Source organism: Schistocerca americana, chromosome 2 (assembly GCF_021461395.2).
Source record: "Schistocerca americana isolate TAMUIC-IGC-003095 chromosome 2, iqSchAmer2.1, whole genome shotgun sequence".
Classification (NCBI taxonomy): Eukaryota; Metazoa; Arthropoda; class Insecta; order Orthoptera; family Acrididae; genus Schistocerca; species Schistocerca americana.
The window spans coordinates 979,697,091-979,711,628 of NC_060120.1; the positions used below are offsets into that span (position 1 = coordinate 979,697,091).

At 41.4% G+C, this 14,538-nt stretch overlaps 1 protein-coding gene and 1 non-coding gene across 3 annotated transcripts in view; one reads left to right on the forward strand and one right to left on the reverse strand.

The window, feature by feature from the left end:
- Nucleotides 1-14,538, forward strand: part of LOC124594733 (phosphoinositide 3-kinase adapter protein 1) — a 477,024-nt gene that overhangs the window by 168,592 nt on the left and 293,894 nt on the right. The window lies entirely within an intron of this gene.
- Trnat-cgu lies at nt 9,858-9,929 on the reverse strand. The gene has a single exon. It is a non-coding gene; the product is annotated as a tRNA-Thr (tRNA).

Below are 14,538 nucleotides of genomic sequence, written 5' to 3' on the forward strand. Positions count from 1 at the left end.
ACGAGGTGAAACAAGAGGTTCATAACTTTCTGAACAGCATGGCAGCGAGCTGGTAAGACATGGCCATACAAAAACTGCCATAGCATCTACAAAAATGCATCGACGGAAATCGTGATTATGTCGGAATATAGCTAAATGTTTAAGCTGTAAACTGATGTAAACCATTGTAGAAATAAACAGGTTTATCTACTTATAAAAAGTAGTAGACCTTACTTTTGGAATTACCCTCGTATAATAAGCGTCAGTTGTCGTGTGGGTGCAACGTAAAAATCTCTCATTTTCAGCCTGGAAGTTACCTCAGTAACTAGTACATGTGATAAGGATCTTATACATTTGTCCGAAAAAATAAACGGAAACTCCCACTTAACACAGAGAAGCGAAACGAATAGTAGCGAAAGCTTAAACGTTATTTCGTTCTTGCCCTAAACTATACTTAATTATACACAAAACATCAAAATTCCTCGAAAACAATTCTTCCTTTTTCAGACAGGTTATGTATATTATTATTACTGTTATTATTATTGACAATGACTGTAGTTATATAAATATCTTGATAAGCAGCACTGTTATACAGCATATACTAATAATTTCACACTCTCGTATTTATATGAATCCAAAAATTTGTGAACGTTCAGACTGTAAACTCACGAACTGCCACTGGGTATCGACACTTATCTTTAATACGTAGATTACAGTAGATAGTCTGTAGGCTCCAATCTCTCCATCTCAGTTTTTTTCTAAATCTGTCTAGACTGTCTGCCAAAAAACGTGAAGCAGTCAGAAGACATGGTCGGTTGTCAATGCAACTTCGTATACGTACCCACGAGTACCTTTTTTTTTTAAGGGTACATCAGCCACCAGAGTGCGTTAGTGTTTAGTGTTATTACCAGGCCTGGTAAGGCGCGCAGGATATTCCGAAACTATTCGTCCAAACTAAGACATGAGGTAGACAACAATAAAACAAATATATTTCGATAAAGAACATACGGTGTCTGAAGTCAACTTGTAATGTTGAGGAACGTTTGGAGCTGACGTAAGCAGTTGTGTCGGTTCCGCTGACTGTACGAGGTGCATTCAAGCTCTAAGGCCTCTGATTTTTTTTCTCCGGACTGGAAAGAGATAGAAACATGCGCGTTGTTTTAAAATGAGGCCGCGTTCATTGTCAATACGTCCCAGAGATGGCAGCACAGTACGGCAGATGGAATTTTACCGCCAGCGGCGAGAATGAGAACTGTTTTAAATATTTAAAATGGCGACGTTTTCCTTACTTGAACAGCGTGCAATCATACGTTTTCTGAATTTGCGTGGTGTAAAACCAATTGAAATTCATCGACAGTTGAAGGAGACATGTGGTGATGGAGTTATGGATGTGTCGAAAGTGCGTTCGTAGTTGCGACAGTTTGATGAAGGCAGAACATCATGTGACAACAAACCGAAACAACCTCGGGCTCGCACAAGCCGGTCTGACGACATGATCGAGAAAGTGGAGAGAATTGTTTTGGGGGATCGCCGAATGACTGTTGAACAGATCACCTCCAGAGTTGGCATTTCTGTGGGCCTCCGATTTTTTTTATAATTAACTACTCACCCGAAATCGATGAAACTGGCGTTACTTCTCGACGTAATCGCCCTGCAGACGTACACATTTTTCACAACGCTGACGCCATGATTCCATGGCAGGGGCGAAGGCTTCTTTAGGAGTCTGTTTTGACCACTGGAAATTCGCTGAGGCAATAGCAGCACGGCTGGTGAATGTGCGGCCACGGAGAGTGTCTTTCATTGTTGGAAAAATGCCAAAAGTCACTAGGAGCCAGGTCAGGTGAGTAGGGAGCATGAGGAATCACTTCAAAGTTGTTATCACGAAGAAACTGTTGCGTAACGTTAGCTCGATGTGCGGGTGCGTTGTCTTGGTGAAACAGCACACGCGCAGCCCTTCCCGGGCGTTTTTGTTGCAGTGCAGGAAGGAATTTATTCTTCAAAACATTTTCGTAGGATGCACCTGTTACTGTAGTGCCCTTTGGAACGCAATGGGTAAGGATTACGCCCTCGCTGTCCCAGAACATGGACACCATCATGTTTTCAGGACTGGCGGTTACCCGAAATTTTTTTGGTGGCGGTGAATCTGTGTGCTTCCATTGACCTGACTGGAGCTTTGTTTCTGGATTGAAAAATGGCATCCACATCTCATCCATTGTCACAACCGAAGAAAAGAAAGTTCCATTCATGCTGTTGTTGCGCGTCAACATTGCATGGCAACATGCCACACGGGCAGCCGTGTGGTCATCCGTCAGCATTCGTGGCACTCACCTGGATGACACTTTTCGCATTTTCAGGTCGTCATGCTGGATTGTGTGCACAGTACCCACAGAAATGCCAACTCTGGAGGCGATCTGTTCAACAGTCATTCGGCGATCCCCCAAAACAATTCTCTCCACTTTCTCGATCATGTCGTCAGACCGGCTTGTGCGAGCTTCAGGTTCTTTTGGTTTGTTGTCACGCGATGTTCTGCCTTCATTAAACTGTCGCACCCACGAACGCACTTTCGACACATCCATAACTCCACCAGCACGTCTCCTTGTCCGCAGCTCGTGGTCGTGCGGTAGTGTTCTCGCTTCCCACGCCCTGGTTCCCGGGTTCGATTCCCGGCGGGGTCAGGGATTTTCTCTGCCTCGTGATGACTGGGTGTCGTGTGCTGTCCTTACGTTAGTTAGATTTAAGTAGTTCTAAGTTCTAGGGGACTGATGACCATAGATGTTAAGTCCCATAGTGCTCAGAACCATTTTTGAGCCAACATGTCTCCTTCAACTGTCGATGAATTTCAATTGATTTCACACCACGCAAATTCAGAAAACGAATGATTGCACGCTGTTCAAGTAAGGAAAACGTCGCCATTTTAAGTATTTAAAACAGTTCTCATTCTCGCCGCTGGCGGTAAAATTCCATCTGCCATACGGTGCTGCCATCTCTGGGACGTATTGACAATGAGCGTGGCCTCATTTTAAAACAATGCGCAATTTTCTCTTTCCAGTCCGGAGAAAAAAAATCGGAGGCCTTAGAACTTGAATGCACCTCGTAGTTCTTTTGAGTTAGTATGGGTAGAGGTCATTCTTAGCAAACGGAATAGAATAATAAATGGGTCCTTTTACCGACCTCGCAACTCAGATGACAAGTACTGAAAGACGAAACACACTTGTAGCCCCCCCCCCCCTTCCGAACAGACGCATGAGAACTCGCCCAGCGCTTTGGACGAAAACTGGTTACTGTGCGTCGGCCACCGCTGAGGCTCTGAGCACTATGGGACTCAACTTCTGAGGTCATCAGTCCCCTAGAACTTAGAACTACTTAAACCTAACTAACCTAAGGACATCACACACATCTATGCCCGAGGCAGGATTCGAACCTGCGACCGTAGCGGTCTCGCAGTTCCAGACTGTAGCGCCTAGAACCGCCGGCCGGCCGCATTCTGCCCGAACTGCTCCTGCAGTCATGGCATGCGCAGCCATCGCGTATGACTTCAGGTCGGGCTGGTAGTGCTTGAGGGAATTCTGACAGCACAACGGTCTGTCACTGAAACCCTGCCACTCATGAGTTACCTCTCATGTGATAGTATCATGCTGTCATTTCTCAATAGGGAACTGCTCATCCACACATATCAGGTGTGTCTATGAACTGTTGGTGGATGCTGAACTGCTACCGTGGCCATCAAGGTCCTCGTATCTCATAGTACATGACTGGGGCCAACTGAGACGTCAGCTCCGTCCCAGTGCAAACATCCAGGTTAACAGGATCTTTTACAACAGTTGACCGAAACAGTTACCACGGTTGTGGGCCAGCTTTCCATAGAGGATAGAATGGGTTTGTGACACGCTTCCCAACGAGTCAGTGCGTGCGTCCTGGCCAGAGGCAGTGTTGCGTCTTACTGCCAACGCCTGTGTAAATTTGACTCGATTTCGTAATCACTGAAGTAACAGCAGTTACCCTGTCAACAGGTTAAGTCTGCTTTCCTCCTCCCCTTCTGGGCGCTTCACGTTTTTGTTCGGCACTGCATTATGAAGAGAGGCTATTATCACAAGTCTGAATCCGAGCAATGTTTTTATTTTCATTACAGATTACAATTTATTAAAAAAAATTGCAGCTTTAAATATGAAATTACAGAACTGATTATCAGATAAACAGCTGAGTGGAAGGCAGCGCCGTGGAATATAATGTTTGCGGATGATGTGGTTTTTTTGTGAGCAGAGCATCGACAGACTTGAGGAAAAGCTGGAGGATTGGAGGAAGGCACTTGTAGGAAGAGGGATGAAAATTAGCGCCGGTCGGAGTCGCCGTGCGGTTCTAGGCGCTACAGTCTGGAGCCGAGCGACCGCTACGGTCGCAGGTTCGAATCCTGCCTCGGGCATGGATGTATGTGATGTCCTTAGGTTGGTTAGGTTTAGGTAGTTCTGAGTTCTAGGCGACTGCTGACCTCAGAAGTTAAGTCGCTTAGTGCTCAGAGCCATTTGAACCATTTGAAAATTAGCAGGACAAAGTCAGAATATTTAACACTGAAGGATGTGCAGATGAGGTCTTGCGAGATCCAGGATGATGAGCTGAAATCGGTCGTACATACAGAGGGACGGAGGACTGGAAAGCGAGATACAACACCGAATAAATTGCGGTTGGAACAACTGGAGGAAAATGAGTGGAGTGTTGTGTGACAAGAAGGTGAGCATTGGGTTGAAAGGGAAAGTGCACAAGTCGGTGGTAAGGCCTGCTATGATATACGGGGCAGAGACATGACCAATCACAGTAGCCCAGGAAAGGAAGTTGGAAGTGGCGGGAAGGAGGATGCTGAGGTGGATGTGTGGGGTAACAAGGAAGGACAGGATTAGAAATGAATTTGTTACAGGAGCTGTGAAAGTGGGACCCACCGGGAAAAAGATATGAGAGAGCAGACTAAGGTGGTACGGACACTTACAGAGAAAAGGAGAAGAGTATAATTGGAAACAGAGTTGAAGATACAAAGATTGAAGGAGCGAGAAAGAGAGGAAGACCGAAGGTGAGGTGGAAGGATAAGATATCCGGGGACCTAAGGGAGAAAGGATGGAAGAAGGAAGAGGCAATGGACAGAGTAATATGGAGGAGATGGATCCAGAAGAGCAACGCCGACCCTACGTGACGTGGGACAAGGCGATGATAAAGAAGAAGATGGAGAAGCTGAGTGGAAGGCAAAAAGAATTAATCAAATCTTACATAAACTTTCCACCCTTTTTCCGTGCAGTAACTCAGAAACAATATTTTATCCATTTGTTTCGCTGACAATCTGTTACATGACTTTCGGTAACGTGCTGCCTGTCTTTGAAAATAAACGTGTCATCCTGTACTTACTTATATGTAACGAAGGGTACGGGATATGAATGACCCAAGTCCAGTTTTAAAAATGTTACAGAACAGCCTTTTTTGCTATTGAAATCTTTTATTGATCTTTTAGTTCTGCAACAGTTACACGCATTTTGCAAACCAACAAACCTACACGTTCAAAAATGATTCAAATAGCTCTGAGCACTATGGGACTTAACATCTGAGGTCATCAGTCCCCTAGACTTGGAACTACTTAAACCTAACTAACCTAAGGACATCACACACATCCATGCCCATGGCAGGGTTCGAACCTGCCACCGTAGCAGCAGCGCGGTTCCAGACTGAAGCGCCTAGAACCATTCGGCCACAGTGGCCGGCATTCTACAAGTATATAACAATAATATTACATATTTACTTAATCTTTCGTTGCCATGAAAATATTAAAGTTCGCATTAAATAGGTGTGTATATGTTACATATGACGCATTATTTGTTGGGGAGGCCTCTTTGAATAAACTGAACATTTTACTTATACGTAGTTATACAGGGAGCTATACTTTAGTTGTATGACTGTTTCTTCTGAGAAAAGAGGCAATGTGTTGCTTAATGGCATCGTTTCATCACTTAATTTTCATGGCCTGTTCCCATGTTTCCATCTCATCCCTCTAGTTCCAATACTAGGCACTAAAAATTGGATCTTACTTTTTGATATATCTGCATTACGACAAACTAAAACTTCTTTCGTTCCACCCCCTATTTGCCCTCGAACGCTGTAATTGTAGATTGCATTGTTTAATCTTACTTCACAGTCACCTCCCTTAGGCGATCTACACTGTATTGGAAGCTACATAAACAAGCATTCCGTAAATCTACAGATACCATGTAACCTCCCCACAAAATAAAAATATTAATAATATTCACATTTAGTGTAACCTCAAAACATAAAAATTCCTGAACTTCTCAACAGTAAAAAATTATAATTATGTCGTTCACATTCAGTGTAACGTCCCAACAAAAAATAAATTCAGTAACCTGGTAATAATACAATGTAACTAACCTCTCAGTTAAATTGTTGCTCACTTATAACTTTTCAATAATTGACTGTGAATTTAACCTGGTAAATTTTGGACGTCAGCAGTGCTGCGTCATGGCCTGAAAGATCATTCTGAATAAAAAAGAAAAATTCTTACCTCAATGAAGTCGCCGGATAACGCATATATATCTGCTCTTACAATAAATTTTTCTGGCACAGTCCTGTGCAATGCTGGCCGATAGATTTGTGATTTATGAAAGGAAACAACTGATTTTTCTTTTGCAATAATCGGGATGATCATGGATTGGAGAAATTAGTAAATGCTTTAAATTGAAATGAATGGTTGTTAAAAGTTACTTTTTATGAGAAAGATTATTATTAGGAGATTTTTAAAACATTTACATGGGACTTGAGATAACAATACTACATATGCGCGAGGCTGCTTTTTTTTTTACCTTATACAATAATGCTCAGGCTCCGGCATCGCTGTACCACGACCGGCCCAGTCAACACGATACACCAAACCAGACTAGACTGCTCGCTAGCAACTACTTACTGCTACAGCTACACAGTTCCTACCGCAGTCAACACTGCTCTCTGGTCTGAGGTTCTCTTATACCTTACATATCGCAGGCAGTGCGTGAGCAATACATCGAAATTACATCTGCTCGGACCTCTTACAACCATTACTCTGAACTGTTTTAAAATAATTTGTCGTGTAACTTCAGGTACGTCGTCAAAACATTATAACCTGCAATGGCAATTTTATCCCATCTCATGAGACATTAATTTAATCTTTTTATTTACATCATATAAGCAGCCATGCCTTTTTTTCTTTCCTTCATTAGCTGGTGACGTCCTTGTATATTTTCTCTACAAGCATCACTTAATGCCTCATCATTCCCATGTCAGTATTGCAGAAACTTTAGTGCACTACATAAAGACATGCACACAAAATATTAAAGTGCCAACAATGCAAATAATTACAACAATGTCTGACAACTGTTTGTTTGGGCTTCAATTTTATCATTATTTACTTTAAAGCCCAGCATACAATTGACAAAGCCTTTTTTCCCTGTGTCCGTATGAACTGAGCCCTTTCTTTCCCTGTACAGCTTCTTTTGCTGTATAACTGAGTTAGGCTTTTCCTACTTACTATTGTAGTAAATATTGGATCTCTTCCATTCTTTAATATACTGGTGAAATTGAAAAAATGGACTAAGCTCTTTCTTTCTCTAAGCCCTAACTCTCTAGTCTCCCTTCCACTATCTTATTACATAAATAATTTCACATTGCTGTTTTAGTAATTTTCTTAAACGCATTTTCATGTCTGAAGCATTTCGCAAACTCTTCAAATATTTGAAACAGATTTTGCACCAAAATTGGTAATAACGAAATGCCCCCCGAGATTCATTTTGGTAGGCGCCATTCTGTTGGCATATTTTATTCCTGCAATTAAACAATTTTAAACAACAAAAACTAACATACAGGTCCAATCGTGCAGCTCTGTTTCAAAGACCAACAGACATAAGCATCGACCTAAAAATTCTTAAATGCAACAATTACGGTAATACATAATAGGAAGAATTTACCACATACAAAAAAAAACGGTAGGAGAAGGAAAACAAATAATCAACGAATACACAGCACTCTGCAATGAAGCCCTGTTCTCAACTATTAAACAAAAAACAAAAAAAAAAAAAAAACTATCAGAAGATCAAGGCACGTATACACACACACGCTAAGCCTGCTGCCATTACGTTAAACAAGATGGCGGAACAAATTAATATCGGTTAAATAGTGAAACAGTGCGTGTTAAAAAGCACAGTTTTCTTACCCTTTAGAGTGTAGAGGGGTGAGGAAGCAGAATCAACAAAAAGTAAGTATATTCAGTTTTCATAAACAGGCCCCTTTCCCACTCACCAATTTACAAAGCGCACTCAAACATTTTCAAAAATTATTAATTTAACTTAAAAAACGATTGGTAAAGAATCATTGTTGACAGCAAAACATAACATTAGCAAAACAGGAGGAAGCAATAGTTTCATTTCAGGCCTAACATCGATAAATATACCTTAAGTAATACTGAAAAATTGTGAGTAATTGCAGGTGATCAACTGGAGCGAAATATCGGCTGTACTGCAAATGGCAGACAGTCGCATAAACTTCAGTATGTGATAGTGAGGTACATACTTTTCTGATAGTAATTTTACAGTTGTAAATAGCACAATCTCAAAATTGTGTGTATTATCGTGCAAAATTTCTTTACATGTTACTCGACAAAAAAACAAATGAATCCACTGACCACGGTGTTAACTGCGCCAAAACATGTTTGGGTGGAAAATAAGAATAACTCGCGTTAGCTCAAGGCAGAAATGTATTTCCATATATATGTATTAGGAAGCAAACACGGAAAAAAAGAAGGATCAGCTAAAACATCAAAATATTTTCCGTAATCTGGGCGACGTTATTCGCAAAAATGCACGGTGTTTGCATATTCCATAGTGACTTTATTTGCTTTATTAAAAACAGTAGTCGAAGTCAATCTGGAGCATTTTTTTCAATCTTTCACAGGCTCTCATACGAAATCCAAGTTCCGTTAGTCTTGTTAACGTATCGATCTTTTTGTACAAGTCGTTTGTGTCTGAATGCGTGTGCAATATCAATAGCGAGGCCAGCCACCTATTTTGTGCCATTCTTCATATCTTCTTCTTACCTTTGTTCCGCATTCCTTGTTTGGCTGAAACTAATCGTACCCCTTTTGATTTTGCTGAACGTGAGTCCTGCCCCATCCCGTTGTCGGAGCTGACAATCCAGTGATAGAGCGCGTACATGCAAACAGAAAGGTCGCAGGATCGAATGCCGGTCGTACCATGTAAATGTTCATTTTGTCTTTAACTAGCATCCACCTCTGAATTATGTGTAGTTTCTCCAGGATCTACACATGGTTCGGATTCCACGTCAAATTGTAGGTCCCTAGGTCCCATTATCTCGGATTGTTTACTGGGACTGGTACACTTGCACCAGCCCGTTGAGTAATGTAGATAATTGATAAGGTTGGCAACTTAACCAGACGACACCTTCTGTAACAGCACTGAGCGCGGTGCTGATTCGAGATATACTTCACACGGCGGAATGAGGAAAGTTATTGATTTAACGGTTCTGTACTGTGTAAAGCCAATACAGCATTGTGTTGTTTTGGTTTGCAAGACCTCGTTAAAAAATGTTTATGCGAATTCATTTCTTGCTTCATAATGAGTGAAACAGATACGAAAGTAAATTTATTGTACTGTCGTTCTGTTTAATTCAATCATCTTTTAATTAGACTACAATTTTCCAACATGCAGATTCGCAGCTTTGCTTGCAGTGACTATACAGTATTTTGCATTAATTTTATCAGCTTAAGTGCGATACTATCAACTGAAATACATTCAAATAACGAAAACTTACCAATTTAAAATGTATTCTCAGTATTAAAAAATTAATGCCTCCTGTGAGGTTTGAACTCACGACCCCTGGTTTACGAGACCAGTGCTCTGCCACTGAGCTAAAGAGGCAGATGATACAGTGAGAGTATATTAATAGTTATAGTAAACATTGACATGCGTAATGGCGGTAATTCATTATACTACAATTCACTTAATTATTGCTCCAGAAAAGTGAACGTTTCTAGGGATCGTGTATGTGGTGCGGCTTTTTCTCGTCAGATTTTAGACACTTGCGGGTCAATGAACGAGGGTGTAATGCTTCCTGTCATAAGTTATCTGTCACGTGCACAAAATTATAATGTACATCGACATGCGTAATACTTTTTAATTCACGAACGAAAATGTATTAATGGCAGTAATTCATTATACTACAATTCACTTAATTATTGCTCCAGAAAAGTGAACGTTTCTAGGGATCGTGTATGTGGTGCGGCTTTTTCTCGTCAGATTTTAGACACTTGCGGGTCAATGAACGAGGGTGTAATGCTTCCTGTCATAAGTTATCTGTCACGTGCACAAAATGTCTGCCGCCTGCCTTTCATCAGCGTGTCTGCCGCTTGTGACGTCAGCCCGTTAGTGTACGACACGCCGTTCATGTGTCGAAAGACGGACATAAAGAGGAAAGTCAGAGCTACTGTCCAGACGCACACACACTTAACTTTTTCCTTCGCTACGAGTGTGGAGAGCCACTTCAGGCTAACTCAAGTCGCAGACTATTCCACCGTGAACACCCCGTAAGAGAGACAAGTTCCGTTCACTTGCAATTATCCTATGGACGTCGTTGGCTGTGTATCTTTTCTTTAGATTATTCAAAAGAGCCTGGCTGTTTCCTTTGGCAGAATCCCACTATTGTTTATGTTAGTCCTATTTACGTTGTACGATAACTTCACTCGTTCCTAATTTAGAGCTACAGTATCCCGTAGTAATCTGCCTTTATGCTTATGGAATAGTTAGATTTCTTTTTACTTACAATTAATTATCTTTATGTAAAGAAGGATCGAGAGGAATGTGACAAAAAACAGGAAGCTAAAAGGGCAGGAGGGGATTTAAAAAAAAGTTCGCAAATCCTACTCCGCCACATAGAAATGTCTCAATCCAGTAAAGTTTGAAGAAAATCAGAAAATTTAAGGACTAGCAGCAAATGTGCCCAGTGCCAATGGGTTTGCTGCGCATAAAATAACTTTTGCTGCTGGGTGCCATGATTACCGATTTATTTATTTCTTGCACGATGGGAGAAAGAATATCGTGACTAGCAACAGAAAAACTGTCTTATAACAAATTAAAGGTAACAATCAATGCAGCATCATGTAATAGAAAACATCACGCATAAATGCTGTAATATACGAAAAATATACTGGAAATTGAAAATCATTTCCCGAAAAGCATCGTGTAAGAAATAAATGAAAAGAATGTGATGATTGCATACAGAAAACGTTGTTAACTTACCCACTGTTTTTTATAGTCGCAGGCTTTCGCCAATCACTTCTAAGAGGTAAAATAGAAAAAAGTATCCAGGATCATTTGTCGTTATATTACTAAACTACTTCACCGGTTCGCCGCTATTCTCTTTGCAACCGAAAGCGGGAAACGGCTCTTAAATTGATATTTTTTTTTTATGTTACCATCCAGTGAACAACTTCTATGAAACAGAAATTATTCACATTTGTTTAAACGTTCCTGCCTGGCAACAACTTATGTACAAGTCTGAAACAAACTGTAGTCTCTTAGCTAAGTATTTGAATTTATATACTGTAAAATGGTAGCTTTACTACGCTCCATAATTAGTCCTGTTGGCACAACAATTTTGAGTTTTATTGTTTACAAACTAGTGCCTCTTTTCCTCCACATGAACGAAACAGTATCAGTACTTGGTCTTGTATATTTGGAAAACAAACGTTTCTTTATTAAAGTGGAAGCAGCATATGCTATTGTTGCTGTTATCATCTAGTTCATAAATAGGTTCTGTAATAATAGACATATCAAATTCCAAGTGAGGCTAATAGGTGATTTATTTAAACACACACAGAATTTAGTCATACCATTTTAACTATCACTGCCAGTATGTCAGATTTCTTAGTCACCCAATGTTGTACTCACTTATGATCCCTAACCAGAACACAAATTCCTTCTGAAACTTTTTCTTCTATAGCGAAACAGATTAGGATATTTTTCTGTTCTCGTTTAACTGAAGGAAATAAAATTGATTAGTGATTTTTTTTTTTTTTTTGCCTTATTATATGTTGCCCCTGACATAACACGTGTACCCATTCACCTTGTGTTTTAGCCAAGTGTGATAAAAGAGAAACATGGCATAATTACATACAAAATTACTATATTATCTGCACAAGAGGCATCTTAACATTCAGATTTCTAATCGATGTTGAAAATTTCTCTTTTACAGAAATGCTTTTCTTGCTATTGCAAGTCTACATTTTGTATCTTCTCTACTTAAGTGGTGTTTCCACTTTCACTGTCTCATTTCCTAATCTAATTCCTTCAGCATCGCTTGATTTGATTCGACTACATTCCATTACCCTTGTTGTTCTTCATTTACGTTCGTGTCATAACCTCTTTTCAAGATACCATCCATTCCGTCCAACTGTTTTACCAAGTCATTTGCTTCATCGGACAGAATTACAGTGCATCAGCAAAGCACAGAGTTTCATTTCTTTTCCCTGAACTGTAATTGCCTCTACATTTCATCGTGGTCTCCTATACTGAGTGAATAACATTGAGGTGGGGTTACGCCCCTCTCTTACTCTCTTTCGCCCCTTCGACTTTTATAGCTACAGTCTGGTTACGGTACGAATTATAAATAACTGTGGCTAGCTGTCCTTTAGCGTTCCTGTTTTTAAAATTTCAAAGACTATTCCAGTCAACATTACCAAAAGCTTGCTCTAATACTACAAATGCTACCATCGCACGTTTTTCTTTCTTCAGTCTGCGTACGTCGTAGTGTCAGTATTGCACCTCGTGTTGATTTCTCCGGAACCCAAACTGATCTTTCCCGAGGTCGGATTGTACTACCGTTATTCTATTCTTCTGTAAATAATCCGTATCTATATTTAAGCATCTATGAATTATTAAACTAATGCCTTGGTAACATTCACATTGGTGTTACTACAGTCTCCTCGAAGTAACTAACGACTTTCTTTTTCGTTCCTTGAGGTAGATTAATGCCGGAATGAGTATTCAACCCAAGACAGAATTTTGCAAACTGGAACTGCACACGGAATGAACTTCCAACATCGCTTGAGTGAAGCTACGTTCAACCGGAGGGCACCAGAAACGCTTAGCCCTGTATAACTTCAGCCGAGTGCGGGAGGTCGCCACCGGAATTCTCTGACAAGCGGAAATGACTTAATTCGGGCGCGGCCGGTGAGCGGATAGCCGGGGCTCAGATGTTTACATTCTCCGGGGCGGCGGTTCGCCTTTGTTCGCCAATTAAGCGCCCGAGGCCGAGGACATAGCGGGCGCTGTGTCCCACGGCGAAACCGGATAGCGGCCGGACGGGGCAAGTAGCAGAGGGAAAGTTCTCCGTCCGTACCGTACTTGCCAGAGGCTGGTTCGTGGGGAACTAACTATGCAGCAGCTCCAGACACTTGCGATGCGCGTTACGCATCTGTGGAGAGAACTGGCCGAGCAACGTCTCTCTTAGCCACGTGGTATCGGATGAAAAGCATCGATAATTTGACTTACTGATACTTTGAACAATCAGTGCCGTTGACTTATCGTTACTTTATTTACCGAAGCGTCGTCTTTTCGATACATCTACTTGCCTGTACTCCCTCTTATCGACACTCGTTCTTATCGATACACCGACTTACAGATACTCCAATTATCGGCACACCGACTTAGCGGTACTCAGATTTATCGATATTCTGCCTTTTCAATACTTCGACTTACAGATGCTTCTACTTGTCGTCGCTTCTACTTGTCGACACTTTTCTACTTGTCGACGCTTTTCTGCTTGTCGACGCATCTACTTCACGAAGTTTTTACTAGTCTATGATTTGATAAGCGATCCGACAGGGTGAAGCAGTTGAGAGAGGCCACCCGTAGACACGACGGGTTCAATGACTGGAAATAACCATTTTTTTCCCCGACAACAGGTTTTATTCAGAATCCCAATACACCATATTATCCCCCACTCGTTATTACTCCGCAGTCTTTTGGCTACAAAACACTATTTTTCACCATAATATGCGTTCAATGCGACGGCCTTACGCCACCTTACTGGGAGGGCCTGTATGAGCGCATGATACCACTTTACTGATAGACGTCGGAGCCAACGTCATGCTGCATAAATAACCTCCCCATCACCCATGTACTGCTTCCCATGGAGTGCATCCTTCATTAGGCCAAACAGGTCGAAATTGGAAGGTCCGAGATCCGGGCTACAGGGTGAATGAGAAAGATCGTCCCAACGAAGTTTGGAGATTTCCTCTCTGGTGCGAAGACTCGTGTGAGGCCTTGCGTTGCCATGGAGAAGAAGAAATTCGTTTGCATTTTTGTGGCGACGAACAAGCTGAAGTCGTTTCTTCAGTTTCCCGAGTATAGCACAGTACACTTCAGAGTTGATTGTTACACCATTAGGGACAACATCAAACATAATAGGCCCCTTCAGAGTCCTAGAAGACGGTCGCCATGACCTGGCTCGCTGGGGGTGCAGCTTCGA